This window comes from Pseudophryne corroboree, chromosome 4 (assembly GCF_028390025.1).
Source record: "Pseudophryne corroboree isolate aPseCor3 chromosome 4, aPseCor3.hap2, whole genome shotgun sequence".
NCBI lineage: Eukaryota > Metazoa > Chordata > Amphibia > Anura > Myobatrachidae > Pseudophryne > Pseudophryne corroboree.
The window spans coordinates 594,060,426-594,087,800 of NC_086447.1; the positions used below are offsets into that span (position 1 = coordinate 594,060,426).

The 27,375-nt window shown below is 43.7% G+C and overlaps 1 long non-coding RNA gene across 3 annotated transcripts; it reads left to right on the forward strand.

Moving 5' to 3' along the window:
- The first annotated feature begins 32 nt into the window (after positions 1-32).
- On the forward strand, positions 33-23,872 carry LOC134911634 (uncharacterized). 3 transcript variants are annotated; one of them, XR_010176726.1, is made up of 6 exons: positions 33-793; positions 1,266-1,308; positions 2,369-2,624; positions 3,037-3,194; positions 3,476-3,636; positions 4,301-6,334. It is a non-coding gene; the product is annotated as an uncharacterized LOC134911634 (long non-coding RNA). The 3 variants fall into 3 exon arrangements; XR_010176727.1 differs by having other exon boundaries at positions 2,372-2,624; XR_010176728.1 differs by lacking the exons at positions 3,476-3,636; positions 4,301-6,334 and adding an exon at positions 23,578-23,872.
- The last annotated feature ends 3,503 nt before the right edge of the window (positions 23,873-27,375 follow it).

Here is a 27,375-nt window from a genome sequence, read left to right on the forward strand (position 1 = left end):
AGCCCCCTTTCAGAGAGAAGAAAACAAGGCCTGCACATTCTGCAGCTGCAGTGGAGATTTAAAACTTTGGGCTTTATTGCACAGCTGTAACTGGAGAAACAGAGGTCTGGATTTTCCAGCTCAACCAGAGACAGCAGGAAGCCAGAAGCAGGAGAGGGTTTTAAAAGTTCCATTTACCCAGAGTTCAGTGCACTGATGCCTGTTAGAGGCCAGTGAACTGGGAACAGTTTGTACTGCCAGGTACTGTGGACATTAGCCTGCCGTGCCAGGAGAGCATGGCATGTGTGACTGCAAGTTACTGCAGCAGAATGACTATTGAGCACGGGAAGTGCTAGGACCTTTTATGTTTGTTGCTTTATTTTCTGTATGTACATGTGTGACCAGGCCCAAACCTGAGTATGCTGTTCTACAGTGTCTTATGCCAGTAAAGACACAGTGTTGTAACTAGAAAACCTGCCTGAGAGTTCTTATTTCAAGTACTCATTTTACATTTGGTGGCCTGTACAAGGAAAATTTGCGCTACTGAGTCACCGCGCAAAAGCCAGACGACTCCAGCATGGCCAAAGGATTTAAAGGCAAAATACTGGTTGTGTGAGTAATGGTTTGCAGGCCAAAATAACCATAATTATATTAAATCTGAGTTGCATTATGATAAGTTACCACTGTGAAGTTTAAACAGTTGCTATTTTAGTTTTTTCATAAGTTCAAATGCTGTCTGCTATTCAAAAGATAGGTTTGGCTGCTGTGTAATCAAAGACACCTGAAGTTGACAGAGCAGGTCACACACATTCAGGTAAATTAAGCACAGCACTGCACTGCTTAAGGGGGGGGGGGCGGCGAATAAAAAATGTTTTACCCCATGTGTTCTATTTAACCCCTGCATTGCTGGGAGGGGAAAAAATGCAGTGTTTTGTTTTTATTGTGTGCAGTACTAAAAACCTATTTGTTTTTTCAAACTAGCTTCTAATTAAAACAATTCCAAAATGTATGTATACTCCATCTGTTATAAACATGGAGGAATGAGGAAAACTGTTTATATGACATCAAAAGTGTTATGCTTTGTTTAATCCTATAGTAGTTCCCTCCACAATAATCTTTAATTTTCCCTCTCCTAGTCAATTAATGACCCTCCCCCATAGCATACCTCCCAACATGACCCTCTCCAGGAGGGACAGAATGTTCTGCTTCTGGACTTCCCTCTTAATTTATGATTGCCATCACCTGTGCTGAAACACCTTTCTTATCCATTAACCTGTTCAACACAGGTGCCGGCAAAGAACAGAAGAGGACCGATCTACACTGGATTATGTGAGTATAATTTATCCCACAGGTACCCCATGGATTCTACATGGAGAAGAGGACCGACCCTCGTGTGAACATAGGTAAGTATGTATGTTTGGAGGTGTGCATGTATGTGGCCCGCAGGCCGTATTTTGCCCACCCCTAGGCTAGAGAGTAATTTTTGGTATAGCTGAGAAATCAGGTGCCGCACAGTCTCGGCCAAGCATATGGATTTAAAAAAGGTTGGCGTCCCTCCAGTGAAACAGGCAAGTAAGAGGACAACATAGTGTCAGAGCTGTAAATAAGCCCAGAAAGAACTAGATGGAATACCGAATGTCTGCGCTAAGTCTGTAAAATAACGAAAACCAGTTAGACCAGTTAAGTGGGACAGTTGGGAAATACTAGTACTAGGCCAGGCAGACAGAGCCGGCCTTAGGCATAGGCAAACTAGGCAATTGCCTAGGGCATTTGGTATGCTTAGGGGCACCAGCAGCTTCTGCTGATTAAAATGATATGCGGCATGCCTATATTCTGTGTGTGACTGCGGCTGTATCTGCATACAAAATGCCACTTTGCAGTGTAGTCGTGGAAATCACTGTAATGTAGCATTTCATATGCAGATATAGCCGCAGTCACACACATAATATAGGCATGCTGCATATCATTTTAATCAGCAGAAGCTGCTTGTGCATCCTAGCCACATAGTAATGCAAATAAGATGCATTTTTATAAACAAAAGGCGCCTGACATTAGCAGAGCTGCCACTGACTCATGCCAGGCATCTCCTGCAGAACTAGTGGCGGTGCTAGGGGGCACCAGCCAAAATCTTGCCTAGGGCATCATATTGGTTAGGGCCGGCTCTGCAGGCAGATAGGGCGGATTGCATGAAGGAGCTCAGGTAAATCTGGGTGATGTATAGACAGGGATGCAACCAGACTGATAGCCAGCAATTCTTTGAATTTCTTCCAACAGCTAAGAGTAGAATCTAAGTTAGGTTGTCAATAACGAGGGGGTTTCTGGAGCCATGGGAGAATATGTGCTGGTATGCCAGTTGCAGCCCCTATGATGAGCGACTCTTGTTTATCAGCAGGAAATCGGGACATCTCAATTATCCTAGCTAAGTGAACAGAGTGGTAAAGTTGAAGACTCCCTTCAGTAGACTAGCCGGAACCAGCTGTATATCTTCACGGCTGGAGTAACTTGTGCCTGCGCTTGGTAGTTCCCGACTGCTTGATAATTATGGAGTTAGCTGCCGCAGTGCTGCCGTACACATATCTAAACCGAGGACGCTCGGGTGGATCATCTCCTCATACCGCAAACGGATCCCGGACAGCAGGGATAGAGTGAGTAAGAGGCTCCACAACGGGACTTAGCATTTGTTTGAATCACATGTGCACTAATTTTAAATCCAATTTGGAGAGTGATTGCTTTCTATGAACAGTGGCCTGTATATACCTCAATATATAGTGACTCTAGTAATGACTCTTTCTTTAACCATCTCATGGCTATTTGAGCCTGAACATGTTTTAACAGGAGAGATACAAAGTTGTATATTGAACTTGAGATTGTAGCACAGATTTGCTACATTAGTAACCACGACTGTTGCTATTTCAAAATATGTATCTATTATCTCGTGAGAAACACTGTCTAGTGAGATTAATTTGTCATTTTATATGTAATTTTTAAGTGGAAAATAAACTTGTTTTATTAGAACTACTTGCAATTTTTGATCTTTTAATTTATTGTTTTTTTTAGCGTGGCCCTTCTCCACAAATCTTTAACTCCCTTCAGTACGGCTACGTATCAGGATCAACTGAGCTAACCGATGACCCATCCCACCCCAAAGTGGCCCACTGCCGCCTGGAATTATTTAAAAAAAGAGACTAGTATTGAGATGGCAGAGTTTGCAACAGGTAAAGGATTTTTGGTAAAATATTACTTTTCACTGTGTTAATTCTACCCCACCAAGACAATTTAAGGTATGACCATTTTTGTTACAATCTGTTTTAAATTTGTGTAATAAGGAGAGGAAATTAAATTGACACAGGTCCGAGTTCTCACGAGATAAGAGAACTCCTAAATATTTAAGTTGAGAAGGGTGCCATTGAAATTGAAACGAGTCTTGGATACTCTCGATCACCCACATGGGAGTCAAAAATGAAGGACTACTGATTTAGTATAATTTATCTTACAGTTAGATAAAAGATGAAACTGGGGGAACGTGGCTTGGATGCCGAACGGAGAGGCTGCTGACTTCTGGAGCTCCCACTGGAGTCTCTGCTGTTACCATCCCCGCGGCTGCCTCCGAATACATTCCCATCTATCCTTTATTATGAACTGCTGGGTCACCCTCAGGTGAGCACCCGCTGCCATCAGGAGCATAGTTTCCACTTCCCCGATTGCACCATCCACTGCGGCCTTCCCCACCAATCTCACGCCTGGATCTCCCGTGACTGCAGCTCCTCCTTACACTGCCGTCTGACTGGGGCTGGGACCTGGCAGGTGATGCTGGCTGCTGCCCATTAGCATCTTACACATGGAGGGAGAAGCTGCTAAAGCTCCTCCATCCTCCCGCAGATCTACCGGTGTACTGTGGTGTCCATTATCTCTCCCTCTTCTTCCCCTCCTCCCTCATCACCTGCTGGAACACTTAGCTCATGCAGAGCTTTTCATGCTGGTTCTCCCTGCCTCTGCACATAGTCTGCACATATTCTGGGCTCACTGGACCTTCCCACTGCTTGGCATTTGAATCACATCATCACCCACTTCCTTTTCTCCTGCCACAATTAATACCTGCAATGTTCTGATTCTACTTCTGATGTGACATACAGCAATTCTGTATTTAATCTCAACATTGCCCTATCTGTGATGTGACTTTTATTATTTTATATCTGACCTGGTGTTATGTAATTTTTACTTAGATTTTCCTGAATACTCCTGTGTTCGCTTACTACTGTATATTGCCTCTTGCGTTTTTGCTCTCCACTACATTGAATTGTTTGAGTTTTCTATCACATAGGACTCCAGTTGATTGCCCTCTACTGCCACCTTGTGGTCACATGGATAAATTTGTTACTACACAAACTCCAGCCAGGGTGGCTCGCACTAGGACTTCCAAGAAAGGTGATATTGGGCTCCCTAATTATACATCTGACTTGGACTCTGCCAGTTCATCATTTAAGGCATTACATACTATGATGTATGTCCCGGCTCCACAATCTACTTCCAATACCTCGGATGCCCCTTCTTTCTCGTTGTTATCTGAGGACATGGTGCTGGCCATCAAAGATACTATGGCTCCAATTCTACAGCAACAAGCCTTGAAATTTACCACTGAGGTCAAGGAATTGAAGTCCCAACTGGAATCTACCGAAATTCAAGTGGTGGCAAATGATTTGAGGCTTGGAGAGCATGAACAAGCTATATCGGAATTACAAGAACAGATGCAATCTGTCATTCAACAAAATCATCAGTTGCTCAATAAAGTGGATGACCTCGAAAATAAGTCATGTTGGAATAAAACTTTTGGGGATTTTGTATGCTATTCCTTATTTTGTTGTTGAACGAGGACACCACTTGGGCCCACCCAGAGACTCCCCTTGTCCGAGGACTGTTATATTTTGTTGCTTGAACTCTGCATATAAGGTGGCGCTATGGGCGGCTGCACGGAAGATAGGATGGAATTCCCATTGTCTTTTACTTTTCCATGGCTACTACGCTGAGGTTTCTCGGGCTCTAAAGGATATGGCCTAATTCTGCTCCAGATTGATCCGTTCTCAAACAAAATTTGCCCTCTTATTCCCTGCCCATTTATGCATCTTCAATGGCAAAGACTTCAAGGAATTCTCCATGGCCCAAGATGCACTGGCATATCTGGATGAAAGTGCCTCCGCACCCTCTGATACTTGACGTACAATGCTCTGGGATAAGGGTGCCGTGTGTCTTGTTGTTAAGTATATTGCCCTGCTTAGCCATGTTTTCTGATTGCTGTGTCATTGCTCCCTCTCTGCTAGACTGTGTTTTTTATGTTACCTGTTTTCTTTGTAGGGAGCTTTCCTTTCATGTTTTTTCTTTTTTTATCTGTTCTACCTTTTGATCAAAGTTTCTTTTACATTATTGGTAGCGTATACACAGGGGTCATTTTCCCATTGAATCATTAAAGTTTTTGATAGGTTCCATTAATCTTTGTCATATTGGCCCATCTCCTTTTTGTGGGTATTTTATATGTGCCTAACATTATCCAGGTCTGTTGTACTTCTTTGTTTGATATAGCAGTATGATGCATGCTATATGTACTGCATCTATCTTCTTTTCTTATGCTTCTTCTCTTTTTTTATTTCTTGCTTCTTTTTTTCCCTTCTTTCTGTTTCCTATTGTCTATTTTTCAAGGTCTTTGTCACATGCTTTTATTGATTGCAATATTTTGTATTATGATACATCTCAATCTACCTTTGGGGGTCTCCCACCTGATGACCTCATTACTGACTTAATTATTTTATTTACTTATTATGTCTTTAATTAAATTTTGCTCCTGGAATGTTCAGGGCATTAACTCCCCTGCCAAAAGATGTAAGCTTCTCACATATCTTAATTTAATGAAAGCAGATTTAACTTTTCTGCAGGAGACTTACCTCACTGCTTCAGAGCACATTAAACTCTCCATGCTCCAACAAAAAATCCTCTTACTCTTCAAAATCCAGAGGCATAGCTATACTGGCATGAAAGTCTTTGCCTATCACGTTGTGGTATCTCAGGTGGTGGTCCCTGGAGGACGTTATATACTGATTATAGTTGATTTATTTGGCTCTCAATATACCCTTTGTAATATATATGCCCCCAATTCTTATGAGAAATCCATTTTCCTTACCATTATTAATTTATTGTATTCTTATCAGGACATGTGTATTGTACTTGGTGGCGACTTCAACATAGTTGCTTCTAGGTTTATGGACCATCAATCGCAGCCCCCTGTTACTTTTAGACAAAAAAAGCTAGATGTCCAATACATTAGCACACACTTGCATCTGACTGACAATTGGTGTTTGCACTATCCCACAGAAAAGGAATAAAAATTTTTTCTGCTCCTCTCAAATCATATTCCCGTATTGATTATTTTTTAGTATCTGATTCCAGCTTTTGTAGAACACATTCCTCTGCTATTGAACAGTTATGCCTCACAGATCATTCGTTGATTTGGTTCACAATCAAGCCATCTATTTCCTCCGGTAGTTTTCGATCCTGTTGTTTCCTGGGGTATTTAACGTCCTCTGGCAATTTTAAAGATTCCATACAAACATGTTGGAATAATTATGCTTTTACTAAAACTGAACACTCCAGTGACCCTTTTTTGCTTTGGCAGACAGCCAAAGCAGTTTTACAGGGTGATATACTTTCCTATACTACTCCTAACAAAAAGAATCAGTCGGAGACTATTCGCAAGGCTCAGCTTGACTTAACAGATGCATATCAAGCCTTTCATCACTCCCCTACTACCCTCAAGAAAAAATTATATGAGGAGAAACGTATACATTACGATGCTCAGGTCCAACAACTGGGTGACCGCAGGGCCCATAGTAATAAATATGTTTTTCATATTCATGGGGATAAAAATGGCAAACTTCTTTCTCACTAGTTACAAGGAAATAGACCTAGTTCTGCCATTTTAGCTCTGTGTGATAGTGAGGGGAAGTTAGTATCTGATGGTGTGGATATTTTGAATGTCTTGTTTCGCTTCTACTTGGCCCTATATGCCCAGGATTCTATCCATGTTGCTAACAAACAGACTTTCTGGGAACATGTTTCCTTTACTCAACTATCTGATGCCCACGGTTTTACGCTCACTGCTCCTATCATGGAGGAGGAAGTGAACACTGCAATTAAAGGACTTCAGTAAATCCCCAGGCCCTGACGGCCTTACTGGAGAATTCTACAGAATTCTACGGACTACCGTTGCAGCTCCTCTTATAGCTTTTTTTAAATAAAATTCTAGACGATCATACCCCACCTCCCTTATTTTAATGATGCTGTGCTGAGGGGTCTTCCTAAACTAGGAAGGGATCCCACACTGCCGGGCTCATATTGTCTGATCTCGATCCTCAATGTAGATTATAAAATGTTCAGTAAAATTTTAGCAGAGCACCTTAAACACATTGTACCAACATTGGTGCATTGTGACCAGACTGGTTTTGTCTGGGGCAGAAACTCAGTTTCCAATCTCCGGAAGGTTCTCTCTGTTCTACAAAGTTATGAAGATATGTACAAGGACAATCTTAATGTTCTCTTATCACTGGATGCCGAGAAGGCGTTTGACCTGGTAGTGTGGGATCACCTCTTTGAAACCTTATCTCGTTTTGGTTTCCGTTCCTCATTATCAATAGCCTCCATGTGCTTTACACCTCTTCCTCCTCTAAAATAATAGCTAAAAACTTTGTTTCAGATCTGTTCTCTAAACACAGGGGCACCCGGCAAGGCTGTCCCCTCTCGCCTTTATTGTTTGCTTAAACTCTAGAGCCTTTGGCAATCTCTTTGTGCTCTAATCCTTGAGCAATTTCCTATTATTAACGCTACTTTTCATGTTAACATGGCCAAACTGAAATATTTAGGTATCTTCCTTACTCCCTCTGTATATAAGATATTCTGAAAATTTGCCCCCAATCATTGATAAGGTGATCTGATCTATGTTACACTGGACAAATTTGCCATTGTCTTTACTGGGCAGGTTTGATGTGATAAAAAACATATTATTCCCAAAACACATATATCCCCTCCAGATGCTTCCCCTGTTTCTTTCTAAACCAGAAGGATATTTCTGCTATCCTGGACATTTTATACCCAGGAGGAAATATTCATTCCTTCAAACAACTATCTCCAAAACATGATCTTCCACATTCTCAGTTTTTCCTATATCTCCAATCTAGACATTATGCTTTTAGTAAATTTCCCTCCACCACCGGTGGTTTGCCTGTCATTATTCACCCCTTAAATCCATTGTTTACATTAGCTTCCCTTTTCACTTTTAAGATAAAATGTATCTATGGCTATTTACTCCTCGGTGACACAGGAAAATTGTGGTCTGCAATTTGGAACTCATGGGCACATGGCTTCCCTGACTTTGACCAACCTGACCGTCTCTTATGTTTACTGCCTGCATCCTTAAAATACCTCCGATCAGCGAGACTGCAGGAAATGCATATTACATTTTTAAATAGGGCCTACTTTTCACAGGCTTAAAGGAAACATGGCGTAAGAGTCTGGTCTATGCCCAAAGTGCAAAGCTCAGTCAGCCACATTTGCACACAATGTTTGGTTCTGCCCAAATATTCAGTGATTTTGGTTTGAACTTCAATCTTTTATTAAGCAAATTATAGGGGTCTCTATACCTTTCACCTGGGAACCCTTTGTATTAGCAGATTTCACTAATTGTTCCCTCATGTAAACCCATTCTCTCTCTATTCCATTTCTGACAATTCTGGTTACTGTGGATAGCAGGGCCGGATTAAGGTCTGTGGGTGCCGCTGGGCAACAAACTTGTGGGGGCCCCTATAAACAAAATTATCATATTGATATTTCTAAAAAATAAATAAATATACATATAAAAGGCCAGACACATATAGAGGCATAGACATATTGGGATATGGCGGGTCATGGATACATATATACATTGGAGATGACTGGAAGGGACATGGAGACATAAATACTCAGGCCAGGGGGTGCCATGATGCCGCACATTGGGGCATGATGGAAGAGGGGGTGATATGTTGATACACATTGGGACATCGGGGGAGAGGGTGAAATGGTGACACACATTGGGGCATGGGAGTGTGATGAATTTATTATATATATATATATATATATATATATATATATATATACACACATCGAGGTGACAATGCTAAATTCCCTTGTCGTATAAACAACCCTTTATGAAGCTAAGAACACTGTACGCTGTTTACTTAAGAAGTACCGTAATGGTACGCTAGTTGCGTAACGATCGCTCAGCCGTAGGCGAGACGCTCAAGCGTCACGTTCGCTCACGGCCCAGCAATCACAGGACACGTTATTGGCTATGACTAGAGTAATGATTCGCTATGGCGTAGCGGACGCTCGAGACCACGAGGAGATCACCAGCGGCGCAGACGCTCACAATGCTATACCTTTATGTCTAAACCTTATACCAAAGAAATACACAGAATACCTTAATGTGAATACAGGGTGTAAGTGCAACCTTGTGTAACCTGACTAACTACAAAGCTGCTTGAGCGTCACCGACGCTCAAGTGAACACTTAACACTATAGAAAATACACAGATACTGGTTTAGGTTCCAAAGCCTATTAACTGTATTATATCTAGTATACTTGTAAAAAGGGGATAACAGTACAAATGATACACTACAATATAACAGAGACTTCCTAACCACAGAACTAAACAATACTATCTAATACAATACAATACTAGTCTAGGGGAGATACGAGAGAGAGAGAGAAGGGAAAGAGAGAGAGAGAGACGGAGAGAGATGAGAGAAATTGGCTCACAGAAAGACAATGATAACGGAGAGAAACTTACGCACAAGGGTAAACGATCGCATGCGCCTGGACATCCAGCACCCGATTTTCAGCAATGAGAACCGTTGAAGAGTGAGAGCTGGATGTGGTCGGCCTGCCTATTTATGCCCCACACACAATGCAATCCTACAGTCCCTACAATCCCATTGTCCATTGGACGTCGGAATTCGGCCCTGCATCATAACAAAAGGTCATAGGTTGATTCATACAGGTGGGCTGTGACGATTTCAAACAGCTCAGGTGGGTGGGGAACTAGGTTTCCCGCCGCATACCTGAGTATGAGTAAATAGTAGAAATGGACATAAACTTCTTATGTCCATAACTATTCGCACGAGCGATTAATACGCTCCAAACCAACACCGGAATATTGCTAATTAAATACTCTTCCGATGGGTACCAAACACTGCTGTATGATTCCTGTTAGACCCTTCGTACGATACAAAGAGGGATTCCTTAGCTCAGGGACCTTCTATATTAACCAAACTTTCAGAAACTATCAAAGGGACCATGATCTATAAACTACATTAATTGTGAAAATATGTAACGAATGAGTCGCACGCTACGACTACATAAACTCTACCGTAAATACGCATACCGCGCCTGCGAGTGCACGCTATTGCGGGTATGCGCCTTCACGGGAGAGCGCACGCATGCGCAGCACGGACCAGTGTGCGGTGCAAATATGGCAACGTGCATAGAGACATTTTTCTGACTTTGACAGTCCACCCTTTGGCAGTCAATAATAACTGCCACAAAACATTTAAGGAGAAAAATGCAAGTCAGGGGTTAATTGATTTCCATGGTTGGGTAAGGGAGGAGAGAGGAGAAGGTGTGAAGAGGGTATGACCTAGTGAGATAGCAGAAGCATGTGTGTATGAATCCATGTTTTGGGGGGTCATGTATCATCGTGCCGTACGTGTTGTACATCAAGCTTCGAGGTATTGCGAAGTATACATTTGAATTCCTTCTTATCCTGTGGTACAGGTCTGTGGATGGGCTGTCAAACTTTACCGAGCTCTTTTCGGATTTTGAACAAAATGGGGAGCACATTTTAGTTGATGATACATGAATGGGGGAGGTATGTGGTTGCTGATATCTGTGCCTGTATTCCCTATCGTCTATGTGTGTCATTACCTGAGGGTTGTAGAGATGAAGATAAAGAACACTTATGGAAAATGCAATGATATTCTATGTCAGGGAAATGTACATCTGTCGTCGAAGTTGTGTTCGGTATCTGTTGAGAGTCGTCTTCTTTGCGCTGTATTGCTCCTTGGGCATGAGCAAATAGCTTTGTCTGAGCCATTAGATTTACAAAAAAAGTTGGGCTAGCGTGAGTTTAAAAGTACTAGGGAAACTGGGGATCCATGGCAAAGTTCATCAAGTGTCCATATTTAAAGTTGTCAAATCTTCTTCTTTGGTCAATCCGTTGTCTGTATACATCTCGTCTCGTCAGCTTCCTCGTCCAAGGGGGTCTTTGTATCTTGGAGAAAAGCAGAAAAACAGGTGAAAGAAACGGACCGTATAATCGCATTTTCATCACATCCTGGTTTCTATCATTGGGTCATAAATCAAATCCAGGTTAATTACAGTTTCCTCACTCCTCAAGCTCATCACTCTTGTACTTTGTTTGCACCTCATTAAAGCCTGCCCGCATCTAAATATCAATCCAATCGATATAACGACACCCAAGATACATAGTAGAAACTTTCCAACATCCATTATGACTCCTTGAGCCCAGTCCCCCAAACCGGAGAACCAATTTCGCGGGTTCAACCATGACACCCAACCAGTCAGCTCATTACCTACAGCAGCAAGGGTGAGATTGTGTTTTCGACGAAATTCCCACTTCAATTGGAGAATATCATCCATCTTTTGGTCTATGACCTCTACCGGATCCTCGGTGCTATTTGTGATATACGTGCAACACTTTATGCCGTACTGTGTTGCCAATGTAACACAATATCCGCCTGTTACTGCTGTAAGATAATTAAGAACCATCCTATGCTGAACTAGTTCTATTTTATACGCTTGAAGTTCTCTTCCAGTGTATCTAAACGTGTCATCATACATTTCAGTGATATTATCTAACAAATTGGCGAGTGCGGAAATGTATCTATAATTCATCACTCCCCGAGCGGTACGAGTGAAATCTAACGCTACCAGGACCTGAATCCCGGTGGATTCATGGATAAGATCAGAGGCCGGATGCTCTAACCTTTCTGACAGTTGTCTTTTAACTCGGTGCTCGTAATGAGTGTGAGTATAAGGAGCTTGGGCACCACGGTGTATGTCCTTCATTTTGTCATGTGTAACAGTCATCACTTCAGGCAATACTTTTCCAATATAACACAATCCTTCAGAGTTTGGGGCAAGCCACTTGTACGCCTTTCTCCCGCATATGAAATATGCATCATCGGGGAGAACATATGGGACGGAGAAAGACATGACCATGTTACAAACCTTCCAGGTGAAATTTCCTGACCCTAATTCTTCCATCTGCTTAATGCACGTATCAGTTTGTACGATATGTGCACAGTATCCTGGTGATACCTCTCCAACTCTAGTAATCCTATTTCCTAAGGTATATTGATACCGAAAAGATTTTCCTCTACTGGCTATGTGGCGTACCAGCTCTGTATCTGTAGGCATTCTATCTGCTCTGTGTGAAAAGGTCATGGTAAGGTTGCTCCATGACACTTCCCAATTTCCCGGTTTTCTGGGATTGGAGATATTGAAACATAAGAGGGACCTATCCACATGGTATTGGTGGAGCTTCAAACTAGGAGGGCTGGAGATATTAAACCTCCGGTCCACCGGTCTCCCACCACTTAGCTCAAGTACCTCCCCTAACGTTAAAGGAAATGGTACTAGCCCTGATTTGCTGTGACCCTGAGGTACTTGAGAGCATACCCAACAATCTGTTTGGTTTAACACGTTACCCACTAAGGAGTGATAGTCACTCAATGGATGCCGGTCTATATGGATATTAAAACTAGATTGGCATTTCTTTATGCATCCATCTTCAACCAGATTATCACAGAGCCTACAGATACAATTTTCTTCAGCTAACAATCCATCACAATTTCTTCTATCGGATCGTTTTCTGATACTCGCCTTTGCTTGTTGGTTTGGTTGATCTTGGAAAACTACGCCTCCATCATCATAATCGGAACCCATTCCAGAACCTCTCTCGACCTCTATGGTACTCTCGCCGGAACAGACTGCTCTGGTCAACATCATGGTTAACATCAAAATCCGGATCACAGTCTCTTGGGGCAAGTCCATCTTTGAGGAGGAAATAGAGAAGAATGAGAAGGGGGAAAAAGAAATTTCAAGGAAGAGGGGATGGGAAGTGGAGAAAAACAATAAAAGGGAGAAGGGAGTCGACAACTGCTTTCGGTCTTCAAGGCTCAGGTGCCGCCTCAGTCCTCCTGGAACAGACACTCCAGTGATACAACCTCTACCGTCTGTTCCTTATCACGGGACTTCTCTGGATCAGCAACCTTTTTGCAGTGGGATGAATGGACCCAAGTCTCTCTCTCAGCCACCTTCAATGCTGTGGTGCTAGTCAATAAGACCTGGTATGGTCCTTCCCATCTATCAATAAGACAACCTAATGCTGGTGCCTGCGTTAGGCACTGTTTGAGTCTCTCAAATGCTGTTTCGGATTCGTCTGTATGCGAAATCCGGTCAGGTTTGTTTGAAGAGACCATTTCCTGCAAAGGTAACGCCAATATGGAAAACCCTGGGATCCAATTACGGCAATACCCACACATTCCTAAAAACGTCCTGATCTGTTGCTGGGTTTGTGGCAGTGTCATGTCTCTAATGGCTTGGATTCTATCAGCGGTCAGGTGTCTCAGTCCTTGTGTTAGACAGTGTCCCAAATATTTTACCTTAGTTTGGCATAATTGTAACTTGTCTTTGGAAACCTTGTGACCTGTGTCTGAAAGATGAAACAGGAGCTGTTTCGTATCCTTCAGAGATGCTTCCAGTGAATCTGAACACAGTAATAAATCGTCCACATACTGTATCAATACTGATCCACTGTCTGGTTGGAAAGACTGTAAACAATCATGCAAAGCCTGAGAAAATATACTTGGACTATCTATGAAACCTTGGGGTAACCGAGTCCACGTGTATTGGACTCCTCTGTATGTGAATGCAAACAAATATTGGCTGTCAGGGTGCAGAGGTACCGAAAAGAAAGCGGAGCAGAGGTCAATAACAGTGAAAAATTTGGCAGTGGGAGGAATTTGCATTAGGATGACAGCTGGATTAGGCACTACGGGGAACTGACTTTCAACTATTTTGTTAATCCCCCTTAGATCCTGCACTAGCCTGTAACCCCTCCCCCCACTCTTTTTAACAGGGAAGATGGGACTATTGGCTGTGCTGGACGTTCTTACCAGAATGCCCTGTTGCAGCAAGCGTTCTATTACTGGGAAAACTCCTAACTCCACCTCTGGCTTCAGAGGATACTGTGGGATTTTTGGAGCTATCCTACCATCTTTTACTTGTACAACTACTGGAGCTACGTTTGCCATTAATCCAGTGTCCTGTCCATCTTTTGTCCAAAGTGACTCTGGTATCTGAGATGTCATCTCTTCTACTTGGGATAGGTTCCTATTTGTCATAATGGAATGTGACATTAATTTTGATGGGGAGTCTAACATGTCTCGTACCTCCTGAGCGTGATTCTCAGGTATGTCCAAGAATACACCTTCAGGAGTACAATAAATGACGCAACCCATTTTACATAGTAAGTCTCTCCCCAGGAGATTAGTTGGTGCCGATGCAGCCAGCAAAAAGGAATGCTTGGTATGCAAAGGCCCTATTGTAATCTCGGCTGGTTTGCTAACAGGGTAGTGCTGGACTACTCCTGTTACTCCCATGGCTGGAATTGTCCTACCAGTGGTTCTCATGCCCACTGTCGAATTTATCACTGACTTGGCCGCCCCTGTGTCTACAAGAAAGTTTAAAGTTTTACCAGCTACATTGATTGCAATCTCTGGTTCGCTTCCAAGACTGGCAATCAATTTAACTGGCTGCAGATTACAGGTGTGGCCACACCCCTATTGGGTATGCTGACCTCCCTGAATCCCATTGGCAGCAACTACTTGTGGGGGAGTTAGCTGGGAACTACCAGAGGCCTGCCAGTCTCTGTTCGGGGGATATCTTTTTGTTTCCCCTGTATGTGGCTCAAAACTCCGCCTCTGTGGACCCTGCTCCCAATGTCGTGTGTTGTGTTGTTGTCTAGGGGGTTGAAAAGATCTTTGTACATTCCTTGTTCTACATTCTCGTGCAAAGTGTCCCGGTCTGTTACAAGAAAAACATGTTATTACACTTGCCTTACCCACAGGATTCGGTGGTACATACGCAGGCTGCCTTGTGGTCAGCGCCTGTATACTTACGGACATCAACTTATCACTTTGCGACTCCCTGTGTCTAGTGATGTTTTTGTCGTGATCAACAGCAGCCTCTCTCAAGGTGGACACTGACAGACCTCGCCAACATGGTTGTGTGGTCTGTACCCTAGCTTTTAATGTTTCTTTCAAACCATCCATCAGTACAGATACTGCTACTTCTCGATGGTTTGGGTTGGTCTTAATGTCTTCTATACCAGTGTATTTTGCCATTTCTGATCGTGCCCGGTGGAAATATTCTGCTGCCGTTTCGGACTCCTTTTGCTTAATGGAAAATATTTTATTCCATTTAACAACGGCTGGGAAATACTCCTTTAGCTGTAAATTTATCCTTTTTACATTATCCTGGTCGTACACATCTGTAAGCGGTACATCTTTATCTAGTCCACAATCAGCCAAGAATTTAACTGAGTCGACATTGGAAGGTAAGCAAGCTCTTAGCACTATCTGCCAATCCTTATTATTGGGCTCTAAAGTGTTTCCTAGATCCCTGATGTATTTTTGGCTTGCCACTAAATCTTTTCTGGGGTCTGGGAATTCAGACACTATGGTCCTCAATTCCATTCTAGTGAACGGGCAATACATGGCAATGTTCCTGACGGGTGTGGCTCCTGATGCATCTGTTTTCCCATTGGGAACTACTATCACCTTTACAGGAGCAATTCTAACAGCCTCATTCTGCGTAGATTCTACAACTTGTGGTACAATTGTTTCAGTGTAGTGCATGGTGCCGTACTTACCCGTTGACACGACCTCACCTATCCCTCCGCTAGGGGCCTTAACTAATCTCGTGGGTGGTGCAGTTCCTACTGTGGTTTCTGATATGGTGGCCGCTAGAGAGAGCGCTGAAATTGTTGCCGAATCTTCTTCTTGATCACACTCCTGAGGAAGGTTCAAAACAGGGTACATCTTGCACGGGTTAATACTTGTATGAGTTATTTGGTTAACATCATTAACATTTACAGGGTTACTAAGAGTTTGTGTTTTACAACCCAGTGCGTTTCTCTCCGTAATCAGCTTCTCTCCTGCAATGTATGGTGGAGGTGGAGCTGTGGCTATCAGCTTCCTGACTGCCCCAGATCCCGCCGCCAGAGCCAAACCTCTCTGTATCTCACCTTCCTGGTGCCATAACTGTAAGTAATCATGATGCTGAATTCGTCTCTTTGTTGATTTTACGAGACATATCCTCCTCCTTAAATTTTGTAACACGTCTGGACTGAAGCTACCTATTCTTGGGAATTTGTCCCTGTCTTGTACAGTCATTCTCTCCCATTCATCACATAAAGATTCTGTGTGACTTCCATATTTTTCACACATTACATATCGTGCCGACCCAACTGGTCGGTTCACAGAATCAACCTGAACCAGGGTTGATCGCCCCCTACCTGAGCAACTGGCCCCCATAGTCTGCAGGTGTTGCTTAGTCCTCCTTGGATTTCTGTATCAAGGTTTTCAGCAAGCCTTTACAGACAACCAAATTACTCCACAGTAGGCCGGCGGTGGCGGTTTACCGAGTACCCCACTCACTCGCCCACCTCGACCAATACGACCTGATCACACCGATATGGTGCTGGCGTACTCGATACAGGGCCCCTATGGAACCTTCAGTTTACTGGAACATATGAGGGTTACCCGCAGGACACTTACTCTTTCCAGTAAAGGTGGGGTTGTTAGATAGTTCCTGAGTGACCAGCGAACTTCCCTTCCAAAAATAAAAAATTACACAAATCACGTCAGAATGTACAGATAGCGTTTGTGACCACTTTACTCTAATGGTATTAGGTCAGATTACTAACTACTGCACACAATTACGTGTGGTCCAATCGTTCAGTACACAAGCACTACTTGTTATGTACTGAGAGATCAATGGAATCGATGTTTCCGGCCGCGATTCCTTCAGCAAGAGCTTATGGCCTATATGGGTTCTGCACCAACACCCCAGGCGTTGTGCCACTGGACTTTTATAGCGGACCTCTTTAGTACCTTACGACCTCCTGGTCTTGTTACCTTCTGTTAATGACCTCCTGGTCTGTTACCTTATGGTCCGCTATACTCTAATGCTCAAATATTATTTAACCAGGGATGCCTCCCTAGCCACCGTATATGTCACTTACACGTGTGTCCCTTGACGAGTACCCGACTTTCCTTTTGGTTCCACCTTAAAGTTATATAAACTTTTGTATACAAAACCACACTCACTCAACACATGTACACTTTTGTTTCTATATCTATTTCTGCGCAGAAATTGTCTTCAGTCCAACAGTGTTACTAATTAGGAGCAGGATCTGTTAAGCTAAATTTCAGATTTTTCAAAAAATAGATTTGCGTTATTTACCGCGTCGCGTTATTTACCGCTGTGCGTTACTTATCGCCTTTGCGCTAATTATCGCTTTGCGCTAATTCAACTTTTCGTGACTTGAGCTACGTGGGCGTAACCAGACGCTACGTTGCGTAATGTACGCTGCGTGCGTCTGCCGTTTGGATTGCGTACGCAAGTCTTTTGTTAGGGACACGTGTACGCAAAACAAAGATCCACCGTAACACAATTTCTACCTTTATCAATGTAGATGATCCCTGATCATCTACCGCACACCACACTGACTGTCTTATTTCCCAGACAAGCCGTGTGTTGGTCTATACTTTAACTATTACCTCTACTATGAAATAACAGCAAATCTCTTTTTGCACTTTCTATCAACTATAAAACTTGGCAAACAGGAATAGTGATATACGAAATTTGAAAAAGAAATACAGATAAATGTATGTGTGCGTGTATACGCAAGACAGAAGAAAAATAAAACAGTTTTAAAAGACACAAGCGTTTTGTTCTTACTTCCGGTTCCCGGATTCCTTCAGCACTCTTTATCTAAGCGAAGCAGACGCTTATCCAATCAGCACTGCAAGGAATATGATCCCGCCCTTTGCTGATGGATAATGTCTGCTGATCTACCTAGTGCAGATATGAGAAGGATAGGACGAGTCCCCAATTGACAATGCTAAATTCCCTTGTCGTATAAACAACCCTTTATGAAGCTAAGAACACTGTACGCTGTTTACTTAAGAAGTACCGTAATGGTACGCTAGTTGCGTAACGATCGCTCAGCCGTAGGCGAGACGCTCAAGCGTCACGTTCGCTCACGGCCCAGCAATCACAGGACACGTTATTGGCTATGACTAGAGTAATGATATGCTATGGCGTAGCGGACGCTCGAGACCACGAGGAGATCACCAGCGGCGCAGACGCTCACAATGCTATACCTTTATGTCTAAACCTTATACCAAAGAAATACACAGAATACCTTAATGTGAATACAGGGTGTAAGTGCAACCTTGTGTAACCTGACTAACTACAAAGCTGCTTGAGCGTCACCGACGCTCAAGTGAACACTTAACACTATAGAAAATACACAGATACTGGTTTAGGTTCCAAAGCCTATTAACTGTATTATATCTAGTATACTTGTAAAAAGGGGATAACAGTACAAATGATACACTACAATATAACAGAGACTTCCTAACCACAGAACTAAACAATACTATCTAATACAATACAATACTAGTCTAGGGGAGATACGAGAGAGAGAGAGAAGGGAAAGAGAGAGAGAGAGACGGAGAGAGATGAGAGAAATTGGCTCACAGAAAGACAATGATAACGGAGAGAAACTTACGCACAAGGGTAAACGATCGCATGCGCCTGGACATCCAGCACCCGATTTTCAGCAATGAGAACCGTTGAAGAGTGAGAGCTGGATGTGGTCGGCCTGCCTATTTATGCCCCACACACAATGCAATCCTACAGTCCCTACAATCCCATTGTCCATTGGACGTCGGAATTCGGCCCTGCATCATAACAAAAGGTCATAGGTTGATTCATACAGGTGGGCTGTGACGATTTCAAACAGCTCAGGTGGGTGGGGAACTAGGTTTCCCGCCGCATACCTGAGTATGAGTAAATAGTAGAAATGGACATAAACTTCTTATGTCCATAACTATTCGCACGAGCGATTAATACGCTCCAAACCAACACCGGAATATTGCTAATTAAATACTCTTCCGATGGGTACCAAACACTGCTGTATGATTCCTGTTAGACCCTTCGTACGATACAAAGAGGGATTCCTTAGCTCAGGGACCTTCTATATTAACCAAACTTTCAGAAACTATCAAAGGGACCATGATCTATAAACTACATTAATTGTGAAAATATGTAACGAATGAGTCGCACGCTACGACTACATAAACTCTACCGTAAATACGCATACCGCGCCTGCGAGTGCACGCTATTGCGGGTATGCGCCTTCACGGGAGAGCGCACGCATGCGCAGCACGGACCAGTGTGCGGTGCAAATATGGCAACGTGCATAGAGACATTTTTCTGACTTTGACAGAGGCTTGGAGGGGGTGGGGGTTCAGGCTGACACAATGTGGCCTGGGAGATGACATGCATTGAGGTCTGGGGAGGGAGGGGGGACATGCTGACATTCATTCTGTGGCCAGGGGGGACATTGTGACACATATGGGACCTCATGGGGACATACTGTAGTGATGCTTACAAATGGGCCTAGGGTGGGGGCCAGTGGCGTAAGTTCGTCCTAGTCGCCCGGAGGCATGATACATTTTGGTGCCCCCCTACACATACACACACATACCATATGTAGCTATCCGGCACCCAGGGTGAACAGTAGCAGCGTGCTCAGGTACCTTTCCCAATAGTAATATAGATACACATAGAAAGTGGACGCACTCCAAGTCAGTCATTACAATAAAACAGACACCAGCATACCATTATAGTACACCTACAGTGCTCCCTCACCCGCCAGGTCTCCATGGAGATGCTTTGGCGCAGCGGTGTGCCAATATAATTAGTGTTCACTGTGGTATTTTTTTTTAGGGCAGGGTGCTGATCACGGGGAGGGCACATTTTTCATTCGGGAGGGCACATTTTTAAGTTAGATGGGCAAACTTAGGTACATACTATAATGCTTGGTGCTCCCATTCCTATGGCCAAAACATGGACAGTGCGCACCGAAGGTGCGCAGCAAAAATCTAGGGGCGTTGTTTCGTGGGGAAGGTAGTGCCCCTAATACACATTGCACCAGTTAGAACCTCCTATACACACTGCGCCAGGTAGAGCACGTTATACATATTGCGCCAGATAGAGCACATTATACACATTGCGTCAGATAGAGCACATTATACACATTGCGTCAGGTAGGGAGCACTGAGGCACATTGCACCAGGTAGAGAGCACTGAGACACATTGCACCAGGTAAAGAGCACTGAGGCACAATGCACCAGGTAGAGAGCACTGAGATACATTGCACCAGGTAGAGAGCACTGAGACACATTGCACCAGGTAGAGAGCACTGAGGCACACTGCACCAGGAGGAGAGCACTGAGGCACACTGCACCAGGTAGAGAGCACTGAGGCACACTGCACCAGGTAAAGAGCACTGAGGCACACTGCACCAGGTAGAGAGCACTGAGGCACACTGCACCAGGTAGAGAGCACTGAGGCACACTGCACCAGGTAGAGAGCACTGAGGCACACTGCACCAGGTAGAGAGCACTGAGGCACACTGCACCAGGCAGAGAGCACTGAGGCACACTGCACCAGGTAAAGAGCACTGAGGCACACTGCACCAGGTAAAGAGCACTGAGGCACACTGCACCAGGTAGAGAGCACTGAGGCACACTGCACCAGGTAGAGAGCACTGAGGCACACTGCACCAGGTAGAGAGCACTGAGGCACACTGCACCAGGTAGGGAGCACTGAGGCACACTGCACCAGGTAGGGAGCACTGAGGCACACTGCACCAGGTAGGGAGCACTGAGGCACACTGCACCAGGTAGAGAGCACTGAGGCACACTGCACCAGGTAGAGAGAACTGAGGCACACTACACCAGGTAGAGAGCACTGAGGCACACTGCACCAGGTAGAGAGCACTCAGGCACACTGCACCAGGTAGGGAGCACTCAGGAACACTGCACCAGGTAGGGAGCACTGAGGCACACTGCACCAGGTAGGGAGCACTGAGGCACACTGCACCAGGTAGAGAGCACTGAGGCACACTGCACCAGGTAGAGAGCACTGAGGCACACTGCACCAGGTAGAGAGCACTGAGACACACTGCACCAGGTAGAGAGCACTGAGACACACTGCACCAGGTAGAGAGCACTGAGATACATTGCACCAGGTAGAGAGCACTGAGATTAATGTTTACAGCTGCAAAATACTTACAAGGTTAATTTAGCCCAGGGGGACTCTCATGTACGTACCGGGTCTGGCGGCGCACGGCTGGCCGACGTGGAGGGGTCCGGCAGGCAGCAAACGGCGGGGCGGCAGGGCGCACAAAAACTGGCAGGGCGGGATTCAGCTGTCTAAAAAAGGGGCAGACACCTAGCGTGAACACTAGATATATATTAAAAAAAACACAAACGCCTCATTCACTTAAACACTCACACACGTCTCACTTAAACACACACGCCTCTCACTTACATACACATGCCTCTCACTTACACACACCTCTCACACACGTGCCTCTCACTTACACACACCTCTCACAAAAGTGCCTCTCACATACACGTGCCTCTCATATACACATGCCTCTCACTTACATACACATGCCTCTCACTTATAGGCCCTACACACATAGCGATTTCACTGCACGATATGAACGATCTTGTTAATTAATGAACGAGATATCGTTCATATCGTGCAGTGTGGAGTCCCCAGCGATGAACGATGTGCGGCCCCGCGCTCGTTCATCGCTGGGGCCATGTCGGCTGTGCATGCAGGCCAATATGGACGAGATCGTCCATATTTGCCTGCAAGTCTACGGAGCCGAGTGACGGGGGGAGTGAAGAAACTTCACTCCCCCCGTCACTGCCCCCCCGCCGCCGGGTCGCTCGTCGGCCGTATCGGCCGTCGGGCACCTTGGTGGCGCATCGCCTAGTGTGTAGGGCCCCTTACATACACATGCCTCTCACACACACACACACACACACATGCCTCTCACTTACATACACATGCCTCCCACTTACATACACATGCCTCACACACACACACACACACACACACACACATATGCCTCTCACTTACATACACATACATGCCTCTCACACACATGCCACTCTCACACACACACATCACACATGCCTCTTTTACTTGAATGTACAACTTTCCTTAAAAACACACACACCTCACTTAAAAACAAGCACACACAAAACACAGTACTTCCCCCCCAAATACACCTCTCCCCCACCCCCCACACAGTGCCTACCTTTGGCTATCATCCAGAGCATGGAGGAGCAGAGAGTTCTGAGCTTCCCTCGGCTGGCTTACTAAGGGCCCGGGAGGAGCTGTGCTCTGGAGCTCCCCCTAGCTGCAGCCAGTGCCATCTCTCTCTACAGGAGGCAGCTTCCGTGTCACTGACACAGCTCCTCCATCTGCAATAGCAGCGCAGTTCTCAGGCTGCGGGAGACAGTGGAGGAGATGCGCCCCCTTGTGGCCAGGAGCCCGGCGGCAGCCGACTCCACTGCCTCCCACAGTTCCGCCCCTGGTGGGGGCATACTAGACAGTAAAGGAGCTCAGTACATGGACCACAGCCACAGAGATCAGGGTCCTCTTCCTCTGTTGGCAATCCTAGTCAGCTATGAGGTATTCCGCCATCCAGATGTCCAGCAGCGCTGACCGGGTTGTGGAGGCAGATGAAAAGCAGACACGGCAATCAGGAACTGCCGGCACTAGCCCTTCACTCCCATTGGCACTCACGGCTCCGCTCAGCGAATGCCTCACATGCTTCTGCCAATTACCAAGTAATCAGCATTGCAGCATCCATTCCCTGTGCCCACTCACCAAGCTTCCGCACGGCTGCTCTTTCAGCCTGAAATTACAGCGGGGGAATCGGCCAGTTGGGGGGTGATCTGCTCCGGTTTTGTGTTAATAGCTGGTGAGTCAGGGGACAGTGTGTGGGGGCCCCTAATGTGTGGGGGCCTCATGACGGCCACCCATGTCGCCCCTCCTATAATCCGGCTCTGGTAGATAGGAAAGTGAATTTGCATAAATGTATATCTAAACAATCCCCTATGTTGAGCACTGTTACTCAAGAATTGCTTTTTATTCTTTATTTTGACAGACACCTAGCCATGACTGATATTGAAAAAAGAGTGACTACATTCCATAAACGCTGGGGTCTTTATTTAGATTATTTACCAAACTCACAATCTGAATCGATAATGCAGGTTTTTGAAAATACTTCCTAGTATATGCTTTGTACTCTATACATTTATGTGCTTTATTTTCCAGGGTTTTATCGGGTTCTGTGGAGATCTCACCTTTTTCCACTCGGATGAAGCAGCATGATGACTGGCCTTCTTCTCTCCTGTCTCATCCACTCCCTTCTTTTCTTTTCTTTTCTCTTCTTTTCTCTTCTTTTCTTTCTTTCTTTTCTTCCCTGGGTTCTCTGTCCCCGGGTCTCTGTTTTGGTTTTGTGTTCCTTCCTTATTGTGTCATTCTTATTGTTTTTCTTCACAAAAATTTTAAATGAAGATGTCAAATTTCTGTGAACAATGCTTTGAACATTTATTTTGTAACTCTTGATTCACCTAACTATTATTATGTACAGGTAACATGGATTTTGATTTGTTATACCTACATGTTTATTGCATTACTATTGATGCTTCTGTTTTTTGACTTCTTCTCAATAAAATAGTTTCTGGTAAAAAATAAAAGATTAAACCTACTAAATTCAGTCATGAGGGCAGGAAGAGAGCTCACTGGCTCAGGGACGATCAGAAGAAGATCATCTGCATATATTGCTCATTTGTTCTCATCACCTCCTGCCTGTATACCATGAATATTCAGGTTGTCCCTGATCGTTCTTGCCAATGCTTACATAAAAAGTACAAAGATAATGGGAATAGAGAACATCCCTGCCTTATTCCATTCCGAGTTATAAAAGGATCAGAGAGGACACCGTTCACTCGAACCCTAGCTGTCGGAGACCTGTATAGGGCTAAAATATGATGAAGATTGATAATTTTAGACATGTTGTCATTTGCTTTTCTACCAGTAATAAATCCCACCTGGTCCTCATGTACCACGTCAGGGAGAAGATGGCCTAATCGATTTGCAAGCAATTTTTCAAATAGCTTTACATCCCAATTTAGCAGAGAAATAGGTCTATACTGTAACTCGGTCACTAGGAAGGATCCTTACCTTCTTTTGGTATCACAGATATATGGGCTTCAAGTGCTTGTGTGGAAAAGCCAGTCTCTACAAAGTTACAGGCCCTCAGGAACCGAAGTAAAAGGGATGATTTCAATGCTTTATAGTAACAAACGGAAAAACTAATCAGGCCTGGACTCTTTCCCACTGGAGTTGCAGACAATGCTAGTTCCTCTATAGTTAAAGGTTGCTCTAGAAAATCTAAAACGTCCGCTGATTTCTAACTTTTACAGAACTCATTTACTATTACATTTAGCCCTAAAACTAAGAAGGCTTTGATGAAACACCTGTAAATTTATGCAAAATCTAAAAGTCTTTGAAGAGGTTTTAAATTAGTAGGCTTTGCCCAGGCAGTGATTGCTTGCACCTTAGTTAGATTCATTTTTACAACTTGGCATATAACTGATTTTCCCACAGCTTTTGCAATATTCATCTTACTTGCAGTTGATGTTTCCTTACTGTCTTGGAATAAAGTAAGATGTTGTCCAAGTAATTCTCTACATATTTGCCAAAAATATCTAGAAGCGCATTTTTGATTGAATTCTTGAAAACTGCGGTTGTGTTTCTCAACCAAAAAAGCATGACAAGGTATATTTTCAAACACAGCCTGTAAAATGTAAGGAAGAAGCTGATTAGCTGGTACTTTTTTTTCTCTCTTTGAGCTTTGATAAATACTCCCCTTGGTATTGTTACACTCACAAGAGCTACCGGGTTACATAGTGAAAATTGCAAAAATAAAATAACTTTCAACTATGTTCCACTATATAATAGACTAAACAATTAAATATTTTAATATATCATCAAAGTACCTAAAACTCACTTCTTCAGGGACACTTGTTGCATTCTGCATTAGGTTAGCATAAATGCAGTAATATGGGAATGTTGCCTTGGTTTATAAAGAGCGTATTTAAAAATACACATTTATCAACATTTGAGTGAGGTCTACTATAAATTGATTTCCATGTATTCTTTGCATGTTTTTGCACTGAATATCCACTAGATGGCAAAACAACACCAGTAATTAGAGGTGAAAAAATGAAAAGGTACAGGTCACTAATTCACGCTTGCCTACATAATCCAAAACTGAATGTAGAATGCTATGCCATATTGCAGTTCCACAACTCACATTATATTACAGGTTGAGTATCCCATATCCAAATATTCTGAAATACGGAATATTCCGAAATACGGATTTTTTTGAGTAAAAGTGAGATAGTGAAACCTTTGTTTTCTGATGCCTCAGTGTACACAAACCTTGTTTAATACACAAAGTTATTAAAAATATTGTATTATAAGACCTTCAGGCTGTGTGTATAAGGTGTATATGAAACATAAATGCATTCTGTGCTAAGACTTAGGTCCTATCGTCATGATATCTCATTATGGTATGCAATTATTCCAAAATACAGAAAAATCCGATATCCAAAATACGTCTGGTCCCAAGCATTTTGGATAAGGGATACTCAACCTGTACTATTGATCACAATCCACATTCCAGATGTAATTTTGATGAGATAAATTCTCCTATGCTTGCCCCGTGCTTTTACAAAATGTCACAGGAATGTATTAATATGTGGGTGCCAGAACAGTGCTTGCAAGAAAAGGTTTTCTTACCCATTCCTCTCTGCATCCTTTTACCACAAATGAAGTGATTGTGAATTCACTCTACACATGCGCAGTAGGATCACAGTCACTTTGCCTGATTCCAATTTGTAAGAAATTGCACAGCTGCAAGGAAGAGGAAGCCTACAGAAACGGTGTGCCCCAACAAAATAGTATTGCACAAGTGATGCAGTGGTCAGTGTATCACCTAACACATTAATCAGTTTCAACTTTCTCAAAGTTAAATGGTTGATCCATTATGTCTGGTTTAAATAGCCCTTTATTTCACGTGTCAAAGGGTGCATATATACTATGCGGTATGCTCCATGAGTGATATCGCATAGTGTTTCCCCTCCCCTCCTGCGCCGCCAACCTAGTGCATACACACTGTACGATAATGCTAGCGATATCGTACAGTGACGTCATGCCGCAGCTGGCCCGACCATGCAGCTTCTGACGATACTGTCACATTGAGCTGCATGTACAGCTGATGGAGTGGGTCATTAACGATCCCCGGAAATGCGCATTGGTCGTTGTTCATACCGTACATACTGTGCAATATTACAAACGATATCTCTCAGAAGGATGAAAATGAGTGTGCATTATTGCATAGTGTGTACGCACCTTAACAGTTGCACGTTTCAAAATGAATTGATTCACAGGTACACTTAAAACAACTAAGTATTGAAACATTTCAAACTTTGATCCAAAAGTAGACATACATACTGACCAATAAATGGAAATATTCAATGAATGAAAGATGTTCAAAACATTTTCAGTCAAAAACGTATTAAATAAAATCTAGTAGAATTTACCTCTCTATTAGCTCTCTAGCAACCTAGGGCCTGATTCACTGCCGTTTGCAAATGTGAGACTGCATGCAATTAGCGATTATCAGCAGATCGCGCATGTGCTGCAAACACATTGCACGTTCGTGAAGGCAAAATATAATCGCACTGCGTATGCAGCCTAATTGTAAAGAGAACGCATTTTGATTGACAGGAAATGACCGTTCGTGGATGGTAACATGGCATTTGTGGGGAGTTGTTGGGAAAATGCAGATGTGTCATGGCCGTTTTCAGGGCATGTATCTGACGTCATCTGCAAACGTTGTGTTCACAAACATGGCGCCTGTTGTGACTGCATTCTCATTGATTTAAGTATACTGGGGTCAGTCGCACTGTCGATGGTGCTCATTATTTGCGTATGCATTGTGATTCTGCAGATTTGCCAGTGCATTGGTGGGCATCTTTTATCCTTTCTGGGCAGCTCTTC